Below are 11,660 nucleotides of genomic sequence, written 5' to 3'. Positions count from 1 at the left end.
CAAGTGTCCAGCTTGGATACCCAATAATTAAAAGGCACAGAGGAATCACGGAGGACGCTGGTATGGTCGGCAAGGTACTCCCTCACCATCTTTTGAAACTTTCCACTCCTTGTGAGAGTACCCCACACCTCAGGGCCTGTAAGCTGGGTGGGTCTCACAAAACTGTCCCAGAACGTTGACAGTGATCCGCTGCCTCTGCTGGATTGGAATTGCATCTCTCTTGCCTGTACGCCTTGGTTGGGCAACGAACTGTGACCTCTGCCGCTAGCGTGTTCAGATGGGAATTTTTTTAACAGTTCTGCAGCAAGTGCATTCTGGTTCTGGCCCATTTTTGTAGACCTCTCCACCTCAGGAATAAGAGAGTGAAAGTTCTCCTTGTAGCGGGGGCCTAAAAGTGTCACCAACCAGTAATGACTGTCACCCAACATTTTGACAACGCGAGGGTCACGGTTAAGGCAGCGTAACAAAAAGTCAGCCATGCGTGCCAGACTGGTAACGAGCAAGACTTCCGTGTCCTCACCAAGATGACGACTGACCATGCTCTCCTCCTCCTCCTCCTGTAGTATGAACATGAAAAATGGCTATTTTATATTTCAAATCTATATTGAAATATAAACCAGACATCAGCATTTGTAGGTCTCTTACCTCAGTAGACTCTAGGGGTCATTAGTCCAGACATACTAAAGCATTAGGCTAAGTTTGCTAAGTCTGAGGTTTAATCTTTATTACTGAAGGGAATTAGCCTTTTGTATACGCTGTGTTTGTCAGCCGATGTAGAACTAGAGACAGACAATTGCACAAAATTGTAAATAAAACTACAGATATATGATTTAAGATGGAGAAGCTTATTGTAGTACCAAAAATATAAGTGGCTATCTGAAACCCATTATGATGTATCCAACCATTAATCAATATTCTGATTATATATTCTGTGTTAAGGTATACTTTATCTGTGAATGTATCTCACTAATACATAGCTTCTTAACACAATATACTGTCTGGGAAGAAAACCTTGTTCTGATTTGTGTAGGATTTACTCTTATCATATGTAAACATTATGATGTAGAATGGTCAGTGAACAGGTCTTGTCCAGTATTGCTCATCTGTGATAGCTGGCCACTGTCACAAGATTGGAATGTTGGACAACAACCTATGAACTTTCATGCTTACGTAATATTAGGTTGGGTAAGCATTTTTCTAAAATATAAAGCTGTTGAAGAATTCAGTTATGGCAGAAGCATTGTGGACCTGTGAAGGGGACGCCCTTCACAGTGTAGGGGACCTAGTATGCATTCTCTGCCCATCGCTGAGCGCTTCTCCAGCTGAAGTTTCCGGACAGATGATGTATATGCTACTAGGGAAATCTTTTTCTTCTTCTATCCAATAGTAAGTATGTAACCTTTATAAGTATTTAACCTTAGTAACCTTTAATCTACAAAAGTGTACGCAATATCATAATATCATACTATTCCTTTGATTCTGTATTTTATCTTTCAAATTATCTATTATAAATAAAATTGTGTTATATTACAAGTGGTTGCCTTCTTTAAAGCTGTATCCGAACCTTATTGCTAAAAAAAACTTGGCAATACATAATGCAATACATAATTTGCCGTAGTCGGCAGGATACGCAGAAGGCTCAGAAGATCTTTTTATTGGAAAGTAGAAGGGACTCTGTGTGATAGTGTGATATTGCTTAAAACATGCCTCTCTTTAAGAAAAAAGAGGTTGTAAGTGTTTCTGTAGAAATTCCAGGGTGGGAGCCGGCTCCTTACCATATTTTCGCCAAAGAGTGGTCGCAATGTGTTGGATTAAGTGAATCATGGGACAAATGTTTGAATGATGCTGAACCTGATGATGTCGTTGAATGCTTGCAAAAAGTGAGAGTGGAAAAAAAGCAGGAATTGGGTGCTGTGAGCAGGAGAGGATGGATTTTGTTACATGCATGTAGAAAACAGCTTGAGGAAAGAATACGTACGTATATTAACAAAAGTTCAGGAATTGGAAAGTCTGTTTTGTGAGGCCCAGAATGCTTTGGTTATAGCACAGTGTCAGAATAAGTTATTAATGGACAGATGTGATGGATATCAGCATGTAGCAAAAAAGGCAGCGGTATGTGTAGCGCAGTATAAATACAGAAGGAGACGAGGGAAGGTTAATAAAAAGAAAGTAGCCTTGGCCATAGCCAAATCAGGAATAGAGTGTAGCCCTGATCAATGGGATGGTGTCCACAGGGATAAAATAGACGGGATTGGTACTGACGAGATGTGGAAATTGTATCAAAAGAAAGGACTTAATAAAAAGTCAGAGGTTTCACATAATAGAAAGGTTACAGTAAAAGATTCTGAATCCCCACAGCAGGGGCCGAGCAGGACATGGGGAGAGAGAGGGCCCACTCGCTCCTCGTCGCCAGCAAAGCCCACAGCACCGGGGTTTGAGGATCTTTATGCTGAAGTTAAATCCTTGATACAGGAATTCAAAGCCCAACAGAAGGGGGCATCATTTTCTCCTAATAAGATGTCTTCATCTGAAATGGAGGATCGATGGAGGGAGACATAAAAGTGATTGACATGCTGGCCACTCCCCACAAATGTTGGTAGATACAGAGGCGGAGGCCAGTTTGATTAATGGAAATCCAAAACAATTCAGTGAGTGCAAGGTTATAACTACAGAATTAGGAGGAAAGCAAATTGAGGCAATTCAGGACAGAGCAAAAGCAGGAGTTAGTGGAATCTCCACATTGCATGAGAAGTTAAGCAAAGTCTCTGTGGGACTTCAGGAGCAGGAGATACCCTTCGAACAATTGATTCCTGAGCAGAGGAAACAAGTGTGGTTTACAGAAGCGTCAGCTAGTTACCAAGGCAACAACCATGTGTGGAACGCAGTGGGCTATCAGACTACAAGTATACATAGCAAAGAAGTATGGGGAAAAGAGTTGTGGCAAGATATCTGGGCAATTGTACAAATAATTAAAGTGACTGTGTTTCATGTTAATGCTATTTGTGCTTCAGATACCCTGGAAAGATTCTTCAACTCAGTAGCAGACGAACAGTCCAAAATATCAGTCACTGAATCCAGTAAAGACTGACACCACTGAGGAGCTGCTCGGACTGACTCAATGGGCATAGACCAGAGGGTGCCCATCAGGTTAGATGTAATCAAGGAAACAATTATGAAATGTCCAGTATGCCAACATTCACAACAAAGACCTGTCCATCATGTTGTTTGTGGTCAAATAGCCTGAGGTAAACTACCTGGACAAATTTGGCAGGTAGATTACATCGACCCCCTTCCACAAGATGGAGGGTGTGTGTATGTATGCACGGCCGTGGATACATACTCAGGGTATATGATGGCTTGTCCGTGTAAAACGGCCAATGCTAACAGTACCATTAAAACCATGGAAACCATAATATTATATTACGGTAATCCATTGCAAATTCAGAGTGACAATGGTCGTCACTTCAAGACCAGGAAGGTCGCAGAGTTCTGCTCAGAACATAACATTGAGGGGATCTTTCATATCCCATATTATCCTCAAGCCGCAGGATTGGTAGAGCGGATGAAGGGGCTATTGAAAGAACAGTTGAAAAAATTGGGAAACGGAAACTACAAAGGGTGGAGAAAACATTTAAGTGAAGCCCTTAACATTCTTAATAACAGACCAGTTGGAGAACAGGAAACACCATTAATGAGAATGATTACCCCCAATTTACAGATCATGCCTTTAAAAGCTACTACCACAGGACAGACAGTTCTCTATTGGGAACTAGAGCCAGGGGCCCTGGGATCTTATAGGGCCACCCCACAGGCAGCAGGACTAGATTTACACTCTCATGAGGAAATCAGATAAGAAATAGGGGGGGTAAAGGCAATCAGAACTGCTATAGAATTACAAATGCCTCCTGAGCATTTTGGTCTTATAGCTCCAAGATCAGGTTTGGCCCTGAGTGGAATTCAAGTGATGGGAGGAGTGATAGATCAGGATTATCAAGGTGAAATCAAGGTACTCCTGTTGAATAGTGGGGATAGTGACTTGTTGATCCAAAAGGGAGACAGGATAGCTCAATTATTAATTTTGTCTATCCAGAAAATGAAAATAATCAAGGGAACAGCTCCTACAATAATAACAGTTGGAGGAGACAGAGGTTTTGGCTCCACTCATTCTCTGAATGATGGTGCAAAAATCTGGGTGAAGCAACCTGGAGATAAAGGTCCTCCAGAACCTGCAGAGGTGATCGCCCAAAAGGCAGACAATGTGTTAATAGTGATGAAGCCAGGACAAGAGAAGTGGGAACATGTTCCTGCAGACCGGTGTTATCTCAGAGACTAATGTATATAAATTTCCATTTTAGACTCAAAATTGGAGATGGTGGATGATCGGTGTTACAAGCATGGTCCTTTTGGTCTCTGTCACTACCCAACCGTTATACAGAAGGGAAAGAGAAACGCCGGAGAAGGAGAATGAGGCTTTATGGAAAATTAAGCAGAATTTATGGAGTTACTTGGCGCAACAGACAAACATGAGCCATTTTTGTATGGCAAAGACTGCTACTGCTACAAATGTGTTGGAAACTTGTATGGTAGCTATACCAACCCCCTTACGACTGTGGACCAAATTGATAGGGGGATTTATCCAAGATGAGGAGACGGAAGAAGGAGATGTGCTTCAGAATTATAAATACAACCCGTATTACACTTGTATAAACTGTACTGGAGAAGATTTTATTACTGAAGATATGATCACTATAAAGACTCAATACATTGCATCTGCTGAGTTATGTTATCAAATGACTTGCGACCAAAATAAAATAGGTAAATGCCAGCAAATGAAAATAGAAAGAAAAACAGGGAATAATGAGATTGATATTATTTGTACAGGTAAAGATTGTAAGAAAATAAGGTCGGGGAAAAATATGAAGTGTAATAATACAGTAATTTCCCCCTCATACATACAACATGTAAAATTGCCCAAGGGGTGGATGTTTTCTTGTGGGAATATAACTTTTAATTATATTCCGGCCAATATAACAGGGGGGCCATGTGTTATCTCTAGATTAGGTTTAATGATGTATCCTTTATTCCCATCTCATAAAATTAAGCGTTCCAAAAGGGGATTTTCTCGCTTATCAGAAAATTGTAATTATAATGTAAATTTACTAACTGAATCAGAAATTCTAGGAATATATTTGACAATGGTAGGATACCCTGTCATAACAGCATATGCTGCCCATACTGTAGGTAGATTATCTTGTCTTGTGGCTAGATCAATAAATATTACTAGTAGAGCCTTAGAGAATATATTATTGGATATACAAAGTTACCGAAAAGGAATTTTACAAAATAGGGCAACTATAGATTATTTGTTGTTAATTCATAATCATGGATGTCAAGAGTTTGATGGGATGTGTTGTTTTAATCTGTCTGATCACAGCCAAGATTTGCAGTCTCAAATAGATCAGTTACAGGATGATGTTAATCACATCACACGAAGCGATGGTAAATGGTGGGACTGGTTATTTTCCTGGCTGCCTGATTTTGGGTATTTACGCTATATTTTAGGAGTAATTTTTGCAATAATTTGTGCATGTATTGCTTTATGTTGCTGTATACAATGTATTCCTTCTTTGTTATCTCTATGTTGCTCATCTGTTGAAGTTATTCCTTTGGGATATGGCGTTGGATATAAATAATATATGGTTTCAGATAACCAAGGGTGGATTGTAGTATGAACATGAAAAATGGCTATTTTATATTTCAAATCCATATTGAAATATAAACCAGACATCAGCATTTGTAGGTGTCTTACCTCAGTAGACTCTAGGGGTCATTAGTCCAGACATACTAAAGCATTAGGCTAAGTTTGCTAAGTCTGAGGTTTAATCTTTATTACTGAAGGGAATTAGCCTTTTGTATACGCTGTGTTTGTCAGCCGATGTAGAACTAGAGACAGACGATTGCACAAAATTGTAAATAAAACTACAGATATATGATTTAAGATGGAGAAGCTTATTGTAGTACCAAAAATATAAGTGGCTATCTGAAACCCATTATGATGTATCCAACCATTAATCAATATTCTGATTATATATTCTGTGTTAAGGTATACTTTATCTGTGAATGTATCTCACTAATACATAGCTTCTTAACACAATATACTGTCTGGGAAGAAAACCTTGTTCTGATTTGTGTAGGATTTACTCTTATCATATGTAAACATTATGAAGTAGAATGGTCCGTGAACAGGTCTTGTCCAGTATTGCTCATCTGTGATAGCTGGCCACTGTCACAAGATTGGAATGTTGGACAACAACCTATGAACTTTCATGCTTACGTAATATTAGGTTGGGTAAGCATTTTTCTAAAGTATAAAGCTGTTGAAGAATTCAGTTATGGCAGAAGCATTGTGGACCTGTGAAGGGGACGCCCTTCACAGTGTAGGGGACCTAGTATGAATTCTCTGCCCATCGCTGAGCGCTTCTCCAGCTGAAGTTTCCGGACAGATGATGTATATGCTACTAGGGAAATCTTTTTCTTCTTCTATCCAATAGTAAGTATGTAACCTTTATAAGTATTTAACCTTAGTAACCTTTAATCTACAAAAGTGTACGCAATTGTCACGCTGTCTCTGTATACTGGAGGTAGGGGGCCTAAGCTGACCCTAAGCTGGGGCCCTGACTAATCCCTCAACCTGGAGGTACTGTTAAAGGTACAGAGGTCCAGGCCGCCAGCGTAACCCCTACCTCCTGAGGATCCCTGCACCTAAGTAATCTAGTCCTGAGAAGGACCCCGATCACAACAAAAGGGGACAAGTAATAATATGCCCACACACAGTACTTAGACGAACGAGACAGTACAAGGGAAAAACCAAAACCACCTTGCATACAAAAACTACACAACTACAACAGAGGGAACACCAACGGGAAAGGAGATAAATGATAAAGCGAGGAAGGGAAAAAACTCTCCGAATACACTTATCTCTGAAACTCCAACTACCACGATCCGCTCTGTTAGTCTGCATGAAATGCTTTCACCGACACTTCCCTAACAGACCAGCAGGCATTTGAAGGAGTCTCACTACAGCAGCATTGATTGCAGCTGGGCGAGGCTGGACCTCGTCTAGCACAGAGAGAGAGAGAATTAACTCCCTCACTGCCGAAAAACACAAAGCACCAAAAAGTCAGCTGCGAGAAGTCAGGCTGTGTAATCGTGACGATTTTCGTGGCGACACACCCGTGACAGTACCCCCCCTTCTACGAGGGGCCTCCGGACCCTCAGGGCCAGGTTTATCCGGGTGAGTCGTGTGGAAGGCCCGAACTAATCGGTCTGCGTTAATATCCGACGCAGGAACCCACATCCTCTCCTCAGGACCATACCCTTTCCAATGAACCAGGTACTGAAGGGACCGGCGATTAAAGCGTGAATCGATGACCCTCGATACCTGGAACTCCAAGTTACCATTGACCACCACTGGAGGCGGAGGTAAAGGTGACGGTACCACCGGCGCCACATACCTCTTAAGCAACGATCTGTGGAACACGTTGCGAATTTTAAACGTAGGGGGGAGGTCAAGACGGAATGCCACCGGATTAATTATAGAACTGATTCTGTACGGCCCGATGAACCTGGGACCCAGTTTCCAGGAGGGAACCTTAAGTTTTATATTCCTGGTAGACAACCATACCCGATCGTTCACACTTAGGTCCGGACCAGACACTCTCCTCCTATCAGCCATACGTTTGTATCGGTTCCCCATAGTATTCAGATTCTTCAGTACCCCTCTCCATACTGAAGCGAGTGATGAGGAAAATCGTTCCTCCTCAGGAACCCCCGAAGAGCCCCCCCTACTGAAAGTACAAAACTGGGGGTGGAAACCATATGCCCCAAAAAACGGGGACTTACCAGTGGACTCGCTCCGCCTATTATTAAGAGCAAACTCTGCCAGAGGTAAGAAAGAAGCCCAGTCCTCCTGGTTCTCTGACACAAAACACCGGAGATATGTCTCCAAGCTCTGGTTCATTCGTTCCGTCTGACCATTGGTCTGAGGATGAAAAGCCGATGAGAACGACAAATGCATCCCCCGCCGTGCACAAAACGCCTTCCAGAACTTGGACACAAACTGAGACCCCCGATCAGACACCACCTCGGAGGGTACCCCGTGAAGCCTCACAATCTCCCCAATGAACACCTGCGCAAGAGTTTTAGCATTAGGGAGAGCAGGAAGAGCGATAAAATGTGCCATCTTGCTGAACCTGTCCACTACAACGAGTATGACCGTTTTACCCGAAGACGGAGGGAGGTCCGTAATAAAGTCCATAGACAGATGAGTCCAAGGACGCTCCGGGATCTTCAAAGGTAAGAGGGCCCCAGACGGACGGGTATGTGAGGTCTTAGAGCGCGCACAAACCCCACAGGACGCGACAAAAGTTACCACCTCCTTATGTAAGTTAGGCCACCAAAACCGACGCGAGAGGAGATCCACAGTTGCTTTACTCCCCGGGTGTCCTGCAAAAACTGAGTTATGGTGTGCCTCGATCACCTTTTGTCGCAACTGATCTGGAACAAACAGTCTCCCCGGAGGTCCAACAGGGGCGTCCCCCTGAGCCTCCAATACCTCCTCCTCCAGCTCAGAGCATACTGCCGAAACCACCACCCCCTCCTGAAGGATAGGAATCGGGTCGTCCGTATTCCCGGCCCCAGGGAAACTACGAGATAAGGCATCCGCCTTTACATTTTTTGACCCAGGACGATATGTAACGACAAAATTAAACCTGGTAAAAAACAATGACCACCTAGCTTGTCTGGGATTCAGACGTTTCGCGGACTCCAGATATAGCAGGTTCTTGTGATCGGTGATGACGGTGACCGGATGGACTGCCCCCTCCAAAAAATGGCGCCACTCCTCAAAAGCTAACTTAATGGCCAAGAGTTCCCTATTGCCGACATCGTAATTCCTCTCAGCGGACGACAATTTTTTAGAGAAAAAGGCGCACGGATGCCACTTACCAGGGGACGAACCTTGTGACAATACTGCTCCCACCCCTACCTCGGAAGCGTCTACCTCTACAATGAATGGCTGTGACGCATCAGGTTGAATGAGTATGGGTGCCGAGGCAAAACATTTTTTCAAGGAGGAGAATGCTTGACAAGCCTTGTCAGACCACCTAGAAAAATCCGTCCCCTTTTTAGTCATGTCTGTGAGAGGCTTAACCATGGACGAGAAATTACGAATGAACTTCCGGTAATAATTAGCAAACCCCAGGAAACGTTGTAGTGCCTTAAGATTCTCTGGCCGATCCCACTCAAGAACTGCCCGCACTTTCCCAGGGTCCATACGAAAACCGGACGCTGAAACCAGGAAGCCTAAAAACTGGAGTTCCTGTACGGCGAACACACACTTTTCCCATTTGGCATACAGTTTATTATCCCGCAAGATCTGTAACACCTGCCTAACGTGCTCCTGATGAGACACCAGATCCAGCGAGTAAATTAAGATATCATCCAGATATATGACAACAAACTGTCCCACCAGGCGGCGAAAAATGTCATTAACAAAGTGTTGGAACACCGCCGGGGCATTAGTCAGACCGAATGGCATGACAAGGTTCTCATAATGCCCCTCCGGAGTGTTAAACGCCGTCTTCCACTCATCCCCCTCCTTCATCCTAATCAGATTGTACGCCCCCCTGAGATCCAACTTAGAGAACCATTTGGCGCCCACGATCTGATTAAAGAGATCGGGAATAAGTGGGAGCGGATACGGATCTCGGACCGTAATCCGATTAAGTTCACGGAAATCCAGGCAAGGGCGTAGGCCTCCATCTTTCTTCTTAACAAAGAAGAACCCCGCAGCCACCGGTGAAGATGAAGGTCTAATATGCCCCTTAGCCAGACTTTCTGAAATATAATCCTTCATGGCCTGCCTCTCAGGACCAGAAAGGTTATACAACCTAGCTTTAGGTAACTTGGCCTCAGGGAGCAGTTTTACAGAACAGTCATACTCGCGATGAGGAGGTAGTTCCTGACACCCTTTCTCCGAGAATACATCCTCAAAGTCCGCCAGAAATGGAGGTAAGACCCAAGGACTAACCGCACCGATGACCGTGTTCATGCAGTTTTTATTACAGAATTTACTCCATTGGCTTATCTCTTTGGTTTGCCAATTAATAACCAGGTTATGCTTAGTTAACCAAGGAAGGCCCAACACTATAGGAGTGGGAAGACCCTCCAACACGTAGCAAGACAGCAGTTCTTTATGTATCGCCCCCACTTGAAGTTTTACGTCATGCACAGCTTGCAAAAAACTTCCCTGACCGAGAGGCCTGGCATCGATCGAGAATATGGGGATGGGTTTAGCCAACTCACTCAATCGCATACCTTGAACCCGGGCAAACCGATCATCAACCAGATTAGCCCCGGCCCCACTATCCAGAAGAACAGATATCCTCTCAGTTCTCGTACCCACCACCACCTCCGCCGGTACGAGAAACTGAGACGAACCTAGGGACGAAATACCTACTCCCAGATTGCCGTCCACCACACAACCTGGGATCAACAGTTTTCCGATGACTCTTCACTCTGCAAGGGACGGGGTGGACACCCCCCAATAAAATGTCCCTTTCTCCCGCAGAAGAAACACCTTCCTGTCTTATGGCGCACCACCGGTCCCCTCCCCCGAAATGATGTCCCTCCTAATTGCATAGGCTCCTCTGGACTGACCAGGGGAACCACCATATGAGGGGACCTTGTAGGAGGTGGAGTCATCACAGGGGGTAGAGTTATCCCGCACCTCTCCCGAAGCCGTCTGTCAACGCGAATAGCAAGGGCCATAGCGGCTTCCAGTGACTCGGGAGAGTCATACTGTGCCAACACATCCTGTAATTTGTCGGATAAACCTTGACAAAACTGGCTCCTAAGAGCCAGGTCATTCCACTGGGTGTCCGTGGCCCACCTACGGAACTCCGAACAGAATTCCTCCGCCGGACGATCTCCCTGCTGAATCCTACGTAACTTAGACTCAGCAAGGGAGATCCGATCTGGGTCATCATATACGAGTCCCAGAGCAGCGAAAAACCTATCCACTGACTGGAGAGCCGGGGAGCCCGGGGGAAGAGAGAACGCCCAAGATTGTGGGTCCCCTTGTAGGAGCGAGATGACAATTCCCACCCTTTGTTCTTCACTCCCCGATGACCGAGGCCGCAGCCGAAAGTACAACTTGCATGCCTCCCGGAAAACAAAAAACTTGTCCCGCCCCCCAGTGAACCTGTCAGGGAGAGCTACTTTAGGTTCTGGTCCGGCTTGCTCCTGAGGATACAAAACCTTGGACCTAACGTCCGCCAGCTCCATGGACAAACTCTGCAACTGCCGAGCTAGACCGGCTACTGGATCCATGGTAGCTGGAGAAAAACTAAGTGGTCGGTGAAAATGTCACGCTGTCTCTGTATACTGGAGGTAGGGGGCCTAAGCTGACCCTAAGCTGGGGCCCTGACTAATCCCTCAACCTGGAGGTACTGTTAAAGGTACAGAGGTCCAGGCCGCCAGCGTAACCCCTACCTCCTGAGGATCCCTGCACCTAAGTAATCTAGTCCTGAGAAGGACCCCGATCACAACAAAAGGGGACAAGTAATAATATGCCCACACACAGTACTTAGACGAACGAG

The 11,660-nt window shown here is 44.6% G+C and overlaps 1 long non-coding RNA gene across 1 annotated transcript; it reads left to right on the top strand.

Moving 5' to 3' along the window:
* Positions 1–1,193: 1,193 nt before the first annotated feature.
* Positions 1,194–6,157, top strand: LOC141170627 (uncharacterized). The gene is made up of 3 exons (XR_012252316.1): positions 1,194–1,386; positions 3,012–3,147; positions 4,356–6,157. It is a non-coding gene; the product is annotated as an uncharacterized lncRNA (long non-coding RNA).
* The last annotated feature ends 5,503 nt before the right edge of the window (positions 6,158–11,660 follow it).

Source organism: Phyllobates terribilis, unplaced genomic scaffold, assembly GCF_046119375.1.
Source record: "Phyllobates terribilis strain yellow unplaced genomic scaffold, ASM4611937v1 Scaffold_1__5_contigs__length_1240528914, whole genome shotgun sequence".
NCBI classification, from domain to species: Eukaryota; Metazoa; Chordata; class Amphibia; order Anura; family Dendrobatidae; genus Phyllobates; species Phyllobates terribilis.
This window is presented reverse-complemented; position numbering and strand designations above follow the sequence as displayed.